Raw genomic sequence first — 12,651 nt, 5'->3', positions numbered from 1 at the left:
GAGCGCGCGATAACCTCCTTCTTCTCGTCTTTGTACAATATATAACTAGGAATAAGTGTTGGTGATGGCTTTGTCTTCCGCCAAGCTAGTGGACAATGATGCAATGATGACCAGACAATTATTATAGACGTGCTTACTAACTACGAGTCATTATACTGAAGCAGTCACAGTGTGTGATGCAAAGTGCTTGTACAGTTTCTCCGTATATCGTCATTGAACAAACGTATTTTTGTGACATTTGGAGAAAGACGGAGACGGCGTTCCGTTTGGGATCGTGAATGTGTGTTGACGTTATTAATCCAGTCCTCACTTATCTCAGTTTATTAACAACGCGTCACTATACGGGTCTATACAGTGTGTGATGAGTGCTCGTGCAGGGCCTCCGTATGTCGTCACCGAACAGACGTTTTAAGGTGGAAGAATTACACGGCTCATACTGTCGGTGCTCTCGTCCACGATTCTGTCACACACGTCCGTATACACTATAACCAGTAGCTAACACGTTGTCACATCGGATTAGGCGGAAATTAAAAAAAAAATATTCAGCAGGATCCTGGTAAGTCAAGCTGATGACGTCATCGACGTAACTCAATAATTCAGTAGTAATAATTGTTTATTAATTAGCAATGAATTGATAATTAAATATTTTGTCTACACAGAGGATCGAACTTCCATCGCTCGAATCCCCAGCCGACAGTTTTAACGAGCAGCGCCACGCCCGGGAATTTTCTTTTCTTTATTGAATGGAAGTACTTCGAGCGCTTTAACTGCTTTAACCAGGTCGCATTCCGCAATCTGTCAATACACAGTTACACCAGCGTCGAGCTCTCACTTTAATCACACATCAAAATTCCGAGAGACATATATATACATGCATCAAGTAAATGTAACCAGGCACGAGGTCGATCTTTGTCCGAGTTATAGTTCAAAAATTATGGTTCTTTTGTATTTTAGCGAAGAGTGTATAGTTTTATGATGTTTTTCTCTTGCTAGAGGACATACCGCGATTTCGCTTTGCTCGACTAGAGTCCAGGGACCCTAGCGCGACGGCGCCAGTTGGGAGGACATTTTTGCAGATCCTAAATGCGCAATCACGTGACACAAAAGTGACGTATGTAGATTTACGTTACTTATGCGTGTCCTGCCGAATATTTTTTTCTTGCATTTTTTTTCTACTGGGGTAATGAGAAAAGCGCCTGGCCGTCGGAGCGCGGCTTCGAGCTGGAGGAGGGCGAGCATCTAGCCGTCCACACTCAACAGCACGCACGCTTTCTTCTGCATCCGCCCCCTCCCCCTTCCCCCCCCCCCCTTTTGGTGGGGAAAGGTTGAAAAGAGGGGCGAGCAGGCTAGCCAAAGTAGACAGCGTAGTTTCAAACAAGTGACGGCTTGGAGCTGCCCTCGGCAAAGCAGTGTGCACGCTTGCTTCCTTTCTACTTTTTTTTTTGTTTTCCCTAGCTGTGAGGTATGGGCTGGTTTAACCTGAGCGGCAGCGGAGGGAGTGCTGAAGATTTGCTGTGCGCGTGTACTTGGCTCAATCGGCCGTTTTGCACCTTAAAATTTACGCCTCATGTGAAACTATATATATATATATATATATATATATATATATATATATATATATATATATATATATATATATATATATATATAGACATGGATTGCTTGTTACTAATGGGCCAGAGTTAAATTCAAACAGGATGTCACACAACTTTCCCGATTATCGATTTTATTCCAACAGTATATATATATATATATATATGTGTGTGTGTGAAGGAAAAATCCAACAGTCGGTGAGGCCACGGAAAGCATTGGGGATTGTACTTTATCTTTTTTTTAATTTTTACACCGGTAATCACATAAATTAGTAATGTAATATGTTTAGGGGAAAGATAATTAAACACAAAGTAGAAGGAAAAACAACGTGCCGATGGTGGGAACCGAACCCACGACCTGCGGACGCGATATTCGGAGGTCGTACGTGGGTTCGGTTCCCACCATCGGCACGTTGTTTTTCCTTCTACTTTGTGTTTAATTAACGTTCCCATAAACAGATTACATTACTAATTTATGTGATTACCGATGTAAAAATAAAAATGATAAAGTACAATCCCCAATGCTTTCCTTGGCCTCGCCTACTGTTGGCTTTTTCCTTCATGTATTATAACGAGCACCCTCATTTCCCCTTCATTTATCTGCTTATATATATATATATATATATATATATATATATATATATATATATATATATTGTGACGTAAAATTGTTTGTCCATGAGATAAGTACCATCTGTTATAATTTCACAGCTTAATTCCAAACATCAACGTTTACGTCGCAAGATGTTGTCATGCAGTTAGCTATTTGCTTTTTGCCACTACAAAACTGCATGTTTGTGGGCGCGCGTGTATGCAAATAACTCATGCGCAGGTACTCAATATATTTGCGGCCCCGCATAAGGTCAGTATTCTTGCAACCTGCAGTGGCCAGGCGTGGAGTGTAAAACCCCTCAATAAACTAAAAGTAGCGCCATCTCCTCTCTCCTCCTCCGGCGGCGCCGCTCCTCCTCTCGCATTTCGACCGTGGCTCCACCTACGGGGTGCGTGACTAGCGCGCGCTCTCCGGAGCAGGCGCCCTTCACAGCCGTCTCGATCAGCGCCGCGCGCGCGCCGATCGAGGCGGCCGTGCGCCGGGTCTCACCAGAGCCTTGCATTTTGTCGCAATGTGTTCAGGTTAAAATATTACTCACTGCTGAAACATAATTACCGAATGTTGACAGAAATTTCCCGCCAGAATAGTTTCAGCTGTGAGTGTTATACACCACATATACGCGATTTCGGCGTTGGTTCAACTCGCCGTCATCTCCGTGTATCCGTAGTTCGTCACATTTGGCCACTCATCGGCATGCTTTATAAAATTTGTAACTAGGCGGCGGACAGGAACAATTTTGGAACAGTCTGTGTATGGTTTCTTCGCAGCGTTGACTGGATTGCGAGCTGCCGGTAAACTTGAGAAGTGGGGCAGCGGCTGTCTTCCATGTATTTTCAACTTCAGCTGCAGATCAAATTAACTATAGACGGCGGAAGCTGCAGTCTGTGTGGAGTCTTTGCAGCTTTGATTGACTTCTGAGCTACTGGTAAACTTGGGGAGGGAGGTAGCAGTTATTTGTTTTTTTTTATATTTGGCGTTGAGACGGTGCCGTGTTCAGCTGCCATGGTGTGTCACCATACGTACACGATTTTGGCGTCGATTTAACTCGCCTTCACCTCCTTGAGTCCGTCAGCCGTTGACAAAAGTGCGCAACATGCTTGAAAAAAAAATAACTAGACTGCGGAAGCTGCAGTCTGTGTAGTTTCTTTGCAGGTTGGACTGAATTGTAAGATACCGTGAAACTTGAGAAGCGTGGTAGCAGATTTTTTTATATATTTTGCGCTGAAACGGTTCCGTTTTCAACTGTCAGTGCGTGACACCATTTGTACGCGATGTCTGCGTTGGTTGAACTCGCCTTCACCACCGTGCTTCTGTCAGCCGCCGGCCAAAAAGCGCAACATGCTTGAAAAAAAAAATTAAATAGCCAGCGGGAACGATTTAGTAGCAGTCCGCGTGGCAGCAAAACACACGGCGATATGTGCCGCGCGCGCGCCGCCCGCCCCGCTGGAAAGGAGAAAGCTGCACGCCCAGCAAAAAAAAAAAAAAAAAAAAAAAGCGCGCGCGCGCACGTGACGGCGCTCGGTCAATGAGAGGGTCGAACGACGAAGGAGAGCGCAGGAGAGGAGGCGGGCGGCAAACTTCACATGTTGGCGCTACTTTGAAAGTAGCGACACTCTCCTCCGCGCCGCGCTTTCCTCCTCGATTCTCCTCGAGCGGCGGCGGCGAGCGCTGAGCACGACACGCTTTTTCCCCTTGACGCCCGCCGGCAGGCCGCAGCAGTGAGTGAAGCGCGAGCTTTTGGGCCAGGTCTGCGCTCCAGGAGTGCACAAAATTTTTGAAAAATTGCGAGAAAAGCATTGAGAATGCCGAAAGTAAAGTTCATGAATTGATTGGTTTCTTCTTAGAACTGTTTGAATGGGGAATACTGATAAACAAAGCTTTCAGGCGAGTTCTGTGCTACAGACACTTTTTAAGTCTCATGATAAGGTTTTACTTTGTGCACTTAATCTAGTACTGCCTCTGACTTTGTGTTTGTTTTTTTTAGAGCGTGAAATCTGTCACCGCGGTAAAACTTCGGAAAACGATCCAGGCTGGTGCTTTGAACTTCAAGATTAGAGTAGGTTAAAGCAGGACTTAGTCTATTTCGCTACTGTCAAGCTATCTCTCTAAGCATAGTATATGTCACGTGATCAACCATGTGATTGGATTATTGGTTAATTGCACATGTGTTTCGATCAATTACTGGGCCCAATTAATTGATATTTAGTAAATTGCAATTAAAATCTAAATTTTAGCTACAACATCGAACCATATACCGCTGGAAAGCTTAGGCCAAGTGTAATGGCACTGTGCTAGTTAGCGATCCGCGATAATCTGCGTTCATTAGTTAATTTTGTATAAAACCAAATTTTGAGCTGTTCCTTGCTGCTTCGAGGCAAGGAACAGGTTTGCCACGGCAGTCTTGATATGATGCTGATGGGGGAATTAAATAATTTTATGAGTACGCGGCCCCTCACTGACTTCGCGTGTGGTTAAAGACAGCAGGGTACACTGGGAGAAGTGGTGGGCCCTATTGCCGATACACTGAAGTTCTAGGGCAAGCATGCTGTGGTCTCATGCGCTGTGTAAAAGAGCTTGATTTCATTGAACGCAACAATCAAATAAAAAAAATTACAAGGTGCACATAGGTCTTCAACGTGCGGAAATGAGAAAGCATATAACTGCCAATTCATTAACTATCGCTATCCTATATATCACTATATCTACTAATGCCAGAGACCTATCGTAACTGTCACTATCCGCAACAAACACTATCATCTCCCTATCCGGGCCTATTACTATAATTTACTATTATTATCAGTAACAGTCACCATCATTACCTATCACTATTCATAACCATCACTATTTAATCTGATGCCGTCCCATGACCCATTGATATACTTCAATTTTCATTGACTTGCGTTGTCAGTCATATCTATATTATCTCATAATATCTGACGAGACAACTATACATTGACTTTTAATTCTTATACTTTCTTGTTTTCTCATAAATGGAGGTGGGAAAAGAGCAAGCCACAGAAATAACTGACTACTATCAGCGCGAGGTTCATGTCTCTGTCGAGGAGGCTTCCTTTACTTCAGGACAGGTCGGTGAGAGAAAATTGATGGAACTGCGTTTGGCCTGTTTTTTTTTTCGAGTTCGTGTAATATTGGCGGCTTAAACTGGTCTTCAGTGAAATGTAGCTAGAACATAGAGCGATGAGATAATTACTCAGACTAGGTGAAAAAAAAAAAATCTTGCATACAATTGAAATGAGTAATATGTTACAGTGTTAAGAATTGTTGCTCGCAAAATGTTCCCCTATTTTTACATAATAACTATAATCATTATTGATTGTTTAAGTTTCGTAAATACAGAAAATTGATGCAATGATTCCGGCTGATTTGACATCGATGGGATAACTTTTCTCGCAATAAATGAATACGCGGAATCGCGCTTTTAGAGCTCCAGCTTTCAAAGCGAAGGTAACCTGCCAATGTCTAGTAGTCATGGTCAAAGTGAAACGTGTGTGATCATATGAACACTTCCTGCACAGTGGCCGTATCCCTGATAAAACGAACGCATATTTTTTAACCCACGCGTGCGTCGAAGCATGGCAAGACACATTCAAGAATTGAAAAAAAAAAAATGCCGTACGACCTAACTAGTGCAGATTACCCGCAATACCTCGGGTTTACTTGCCAAAGAGTTTTTCAGGGCCAGCATTCATTGCTCATGAGTAACCGACGTACACTACAAGTACAAGCTGGAAAGGCTAGCTCCTCTACAAGCCCGAATTTTGATTTTTAGTGAAGGAGGCCAGGGATCCTAGCATAATCGCGACAAATGAAATCGAGAGACTGTAATTTTCCAGTTATTTCTGACAGAAAAAAGCAGATTATAGCGCCCTGTTTCTGACTGTACAGAAGTCGAAGCGTGTTAAATGATGGAGCCTTGGAGCCTCGCAGAATATTCAGCATGCTGCAGAGGACAACCTTATTTTTATACAATGAACATGCTGCCGCCGCAAAAATATTGAGGAGCAAGCAGGAATAAAAAACGCAGCGTCAGGTGACGCGTTATTACGGGGAGTGAGAAAGGCACCCGACGTCGCAAACAACTCTGTTGTTTCTAGGAATAAACGTCTTTCGACTAATCTTGTGAATCCATTGACTCGTGCGCAAGCCGTCACGCTTGCCTTGAGATATCATGAATACCGCATAACCATCTTTAGGCCGCTTGCTGCAGTTGTACGCGTAACAGCACGGCATAGAGCTTGCACGCTGCAATAAAAGCACAGCGCGCAATATTCGCTCGGCCCCGCCGGGGTGGTGCAGTGGTAAGACGCCCGACTACTGTGCCGGAGTTCCCGGGATCGAATCCCGGCCTCGGCGGCTGCGTTTCGATGGAGGCGAAACGAAGTGGCGTCCGTGTGCTGTGCGATGTCAGCGCACGTTAAAGATCCCCAGGTGGTCGAAATTACTCCGTAGCCCTCCACTACGGCCCCCCTTTCTCTCTATTCACTTTCACTCCCACCTTCATCCCTTCCCTTACGGCGCGGTTCAGGTGTCCACAGAGCAAGTGTGACAGATACTGCGCCTTTCCCTTCCTATGAACCAACCAACCAACCAACCATATTCGCTCGCCGAGACTAGGAGAAAAATGACGCGAAGGAAAAAGAAAACACAAGAAAAACGCCGGACGCGCGTCGGTTTCCAACGGCAACGGCAGGGAGACCAATCGTCGCTCAGGAAAACGGGCGGAGAGCCGGCCTTCAGCGAAGGGGCGCTCAAGGGGCGAGGAGGAGGCGAGGAGGTCGCGCGGCGGCGGCAAAGTTCAATCGTTGGCGTAACTTTCAAAGTATCAAGGGGTTTTAGTGGAGTGCAGCATTCAGCGCCACCAACGGCGGCGCCGTCTAATCTGAGGCGGCCGGCGCGGTCGGGTTGCGTTCGCCGTTGTACGGCGGGAAGCATCTCGGCTCTCATTTTCTGCGGTTTTAAGGCAATTGAATGTCTTCAGAGCTACTTCCGAAGACCAATACTGGCGAAAGGACACCGCCTGTTTGAGAATAGCCAAGTTTAGAACGTGAACGGTGTCGACGTCACCGCGAAGTGCGCGCCGCTCGCGACGGAACACCCGCGCGCACAACTTTGAATTTCGCCTGAGTAGACGGAGATGATTTTTTTTTGTAATGAAATTCATTGCCTTAAGGCATCAGTCGGATTTGTGATGATGAATTAAGAAATGAATAAAGGAATGAAAACCTTGAAAGTGCAGAGACAACCTGAGAAGAGATTGATCGCCGTTTCTTCTTCTTTTTTTTTTTTTTTGTTCTTGCTGTTTGATTACAGCAGCGTAACAATTTCGTCGCGGTTGCGCTTTACAGTTTAATACCATGGCAAACACGTTTGTTCGTGGTGCACCTTTAGACAGTGCCGCGGAGGTTACAGGAGGCATGGTGCTGTACCCGCTACGGATGTCGTGGCGATTGCAAGCACTGTGCGGTTGTAGCGTGCGTCATCTACCAAAACTGGCATTTGGTCACGGAGGCCCCGGCCTCCGTCCCATAGGCCTGCGTGTCGGGGGCGGGGAGTAGGGGGCCTCCTACTTCAGTGGAAAAATAAAGTTTTTAACAACAACAATAACAACTGGCATGCATTTTATGCCTCCGTACCACAAGCTTGGGGAAAGCCGGCGGGAAATGCTGGTACTCAAGGGCAAAGCTTCACGTAGGCCCCGGCACGTCGACGATACGTGACCACCTTCCCACGGCTAGACCTGGTTCTTGGCGCTGCGGAAGCGAGGGTATCATATTCGCCCCGAGATCGACCTAGAGGTGGCGCCACCGTCACTCCGGTAGTGTGGATCGGCAGCCGGCGGCGCTCGCAGAAACGCACACTGCGTAGGTCTGCTTCCGAGTTTACGGCGGGTTTGTTGGCGATGAAAACGTGTCTTCTGTAGTATTTCTGCAGTATTGCAGAAAAAGATCCAAAGATTTCGCCAATGCAACAGAATAAGCGCGGATTTTAGGAAAATAAAGCACGCAACCACCAGACTTCCAGATTTACTTTGCACGTTTCTTCCGCTGTACCGCGCTCATGCGCCTAATGCTTGGGCCTGCCTAATGACAGCTTTGTTTTTCTTATCGACCTTTAAACAGTTTGCGCGTGTCTCATGCGAGTGAGACCGGCGAATTTAGTGTCAAGCCCACGCAGATACCTGCAATACTTTAGATTGAATCAAAAAAGCCTGGTTCATTATATCGTACTTGACTCGAGGATTAAGCAGATTAAATGTAGCACTGGCAGCGCACTGCATGGCGAGTTGCTTTATACTGAGTGCATATCAACTCTGGCCCAAACAACCACGCACAAGTATTCCCCAAAAATGAGATCACGCCGACAATATACAGGAAACCTCGCCGCACAGGAAAGCTGATTGTTCACGTGTACAGCGCTGAGTGGATTGAATTTGCCGAGATGTTTTTTGCGGCCACTGTCATAGAACGTGATAGTGTATTACTGCATGCGCCACTAACTGTAAATAATTTCCTGAAACCGAGGAAAGTATAAGGTATTTCTGATGTGTGGGATGTTAATATATAACGGTAAATTAGTAGTGTAATTATTTTGTTTTGCAATGCCAATAAATTTTCCCGTGTGAGAGAACTTTTACAATCTTGACAGAATTTACAATAATCAGCGATTACTTTTCAGTAACGTTAAAGTGCAAGGCAAGCTACGAATTACTCGCTGCGAAGACATCGTTGTAAACTGCGCATGGACACTGTCATGTTCTGGGGAGCAATTTTACAGGCTGAAAATTTCTTTATCACTAATTATTTAGCAGTGACTAAATCTTATGCGAAGTAAAATAGGATTGCTTCCAAAACAGATGCCGGATATAAAACTATTCCGACAGAAATGGAGGTCATCTTATCATGCGACTATAAAGATGTATTTATTCCCGAACTAAACACTGATATTTAAGCCCGCATGAAGCTGTTTTACTCCCCTTGTCAGTAACGACGAGTTTGCTCGGAAGACAGCACTTGGACGAAAAGGGATTATAATTATTATGATAGGCTACCAGTAAAGTATATTAATCTAGGTGTATTATGTAATATTTAGGGTAACAATTAGGTGCAGAGAATATGTTTCTCAAACATTCGAGCATTTCTCTAAAGCAAAATTTGCTCATTAAAACTTTTACGGATGCACAGAAGCCTTCAACAACAACAAAAGAAAAGAAAGCAAATGCATATTGGCCCGGGTGTAACGCATGAAAGCGGCATCAGTTATGACGGATGATTGCAGAGGCTGGTTTTGGTGTCGTTTCTTTTTTTTTTTTTTTTTTTCATTGTTAGCACCACATTTACCACGTGGGATTGTTTATTGTGCAGTCAAATCCCACAGCAGAGGAGCGCCTTTCGAAACGGTTGTGATTGAATCCCCCGTTCTCGAAACCAGCAGTCGAGCGCCCTTACCATTGAGACACCGCGACAGAGGTTTAAAAGAAAAAAAAAAAAAAAACTCACACAACTCTATCGTGAATACAGAAGGCATACAGTAGGCATAGAGTGGTCTGTTCAAACAGCATTCTGCTATATGAAGCAGTCCGCGGTGGCATATGTTTCAGTAGCTGCGGTATTCCAAACAGAAACGGGAATATGCGATTTCTGAGCGTTTGCATTAACTTTTATTGACGGCAGCGACCTGTTTTGCTTTGACACGGCGGTAACGACAGTGCCACTTCGTTTGAGACATTGCATGTCAAAGGATCTCAAGCGCCGAAGACCGCGATGGATGATGTCCTTATCCAAGCATTACATGCTCGATACGGACAAGTATTTTTTTTTTTTTTTAATGAAGCGTGGGGTTATAGACTAGTTCATATTTATTTTGCAAGAGGCATATAGGTAAGCAAAAGCTCACAGGAACCGCGAAACAAACAAAAGCACTCCTGTACACGCCACACGCGCGCGTAAATCACTGCGGACTGACGCGCGACGCGAAAACGCATCCACACTGAGTAGGTTTTGCCGCTGAGCCGCAAGGTGGCGACTCTGCTCGATCTCGAGGCCAATTGTTTGCGTCGGCATCGGCGGCGTTGTCCCTGAAACCAACTCCGCAGCTGGGGTTGACTCACTATCGGCGTCAGCAGCATCAGTCAGTCGCTGCTATCTCTTCCCTCCTCCCTTTATCGCGTTGTCCGCTTGCTGCGCGCGCTTCTGCCCCCATCGTTTGCCGCTGGGTGTACACGCCGCCCCCCTCCCCCCTCTTCCTGCGAGTCTCCGGTTGTCAAAGCGCCGGCTCGAACTTAATTCCTTTCTTCGCTCCTCCTCCAATGCAACCCCTGTGCGGTGGCAATCAGAGAGCCAGATCGGTGGCGGCGGATCTGTATATGTGCACCGCCCGAGCCGAGACCGATGTTAGTAGTGGGGGACTTTAATGTTGACATAAATACAAACAGGAATTTCTTCACACTTACGCGGGAGAACATCCCGTTCCTCTCGCTCGTAACGCGTCCCACGGCTGTGACAACCTCGCGAGGCACTTGTATAGATCTCGTCTTTGAGAATCAAGCATTGGTGTACCAAGTCGAACATATATCAGTCTATTTCTCCGACCACAAAGCTTCCATGACTGTCAAGAACTGTTAGTGGAGTCTTTGTTAAAGGAATACGTGTGAAAAATAAAAAAAAAAAAAATTCTGTGATAGCGCATACATGTGTTGCTCGATTTCTTTGCCTCAATCTATCGAAAAGGTGAAACAGCTTATTTACTGCGCTCAAATTTCGCATTAGGAAGTAACGTAATCGTCGGTATTTTTTTTTTTCATACAAATATCTTGTTTTTCTGTATTAGTGTCTGCGAATCATCAGCTGTACTGCACATGTTACCCTGCAGTTCAATGTGGGCGCCGGCATTGGCCATGAATTATTATTCGATTTACAAGTACGCGCTGCCGGACGTTTATCGAACGCAAAATTTTGAAAATAATCATTCAGAGGGTGACTTTCAGTTATCTTTCTCAAAATGTTTCAGGACTGAGGAAGCATAATATAATGCGTTTTGAGCCATAATATTTCAGCAGTCACCGGCGTAACGGGAGAAGAGACACTTCTCTCCGCCGCCAAATGGCCGTTTGTCATGCAACTGGGAGACAACGGTATCCCAGAGAGCCATATTGTTGCGAACAACATGAAGCGTGGCACACACAGTACTGGGAAGAGGTTATATTGCTAAATTTTACAAATTTGCGTTCACCGAAGAAGTGGTCAAAGTTTAGCTGGCGTCATACACTTCCTAGCATATGACCTAATCATACATCTGTCTACATCAGGAACGGCAAAAATCTAAAAATAAAAACCACCGAAGTTGCACTCAGTGACACAATGCAAAGCGATCTGCGAAAGATACCGAGCAAATCAGACGAGTGAAATGCAATCAACTGATTGGGAAAAAAATTTGCGCTTTATGGTTACATAGAGATCGATCAGCTCCTGATGAAAATGTACATTGATCATAGGAAGATTTTTTTTTTTCATGCAGGAATATTACTAAGATCTAGTGGCGCAGTCCGCGAAGACGATCATTAGTTGCGGAATGTCTAACCGCGGATTAACTGGTGTCAGCGTTGCCCATATGGATCTGACAACCACTACGCTAAGAGATGTAGATGCGATTGTGCACGTTTTGGAAACCATGCAAGGCTCGTTGGACCTTTAACAGCGGAGGGACTGCCTGCTACGAACAGGACGAATTTCTTTTTAACGATAAAAGGGGACTAAAACTTTTGAAAAGGATGGTTCAGAAAACATAAAATGCACTACATTAACCCATGAAAAAAGTGCTCTTCGGGGTCGTAATTTGAAGAGGCTGGCTGATTCGTTCCATTTTAGCCAGCAGAAAAAACAAACAAATTAACCAGCTCAGGAAAGGGGTGAAGAAAGCTCCAAAAGCTCTTATGAAAGTATACAAGACCTGTCAGGTTAGAATATATCCCAATAACAGGAGGTGTGTCGATCCCATAAGGCAGTCCTTTAATCGCCTCAAGCCTCGGGTTCAGATGGCATCAACTGTCAGAGGCTTCACACATACGCCTCACAAAATTGTTTTCGGGTGACGTGTCTGCTATTGCACAAAACCATAATGATTATGAAAACGTTAATTTGTACGGAACGCGATGAAAAAGGAGTGAGCATAGCGAGAACGCACTCGCTTCCAGATTATGTCGGAAAATCTAAAAATAAGGGTGACACTGATGCTCTGCTGTTAAGACGCTATAGTGTATCACATACAGACAATGCTTGTTACTTTTCATTTTTTTTTTTATTTTTACAATTTTTACTCACCGATACTCGCATCTGCTAACATTGTCTTCTCGTTCTGCGCAGTGCACACCTTAGCGCAGGTTTCATTTCTTCAACTACTGAAATTATTTAATTATCAATTGCACACTCT

This window comes from Amblyomma maculatum, chromosome 1, assembly GCF_055883805.1.
Source record: "Amblyomma maculatum isolate TAMU_Amacu chromosome 1, ASM5588380v1, whole genome shotgun sequence".
Taxonomy (NCBI): domain Eukaryota; kingdom Metazoa; phylum Arthropoda; class Arachnida; order Ixodida; family Ixodidae; genus Amblyomma; species Amblyomma maculatum.
The sequence above is the reverse complement of the archived record's forward strand: the minus strand, read 5'-3'. Positions refer to the sequence as shown.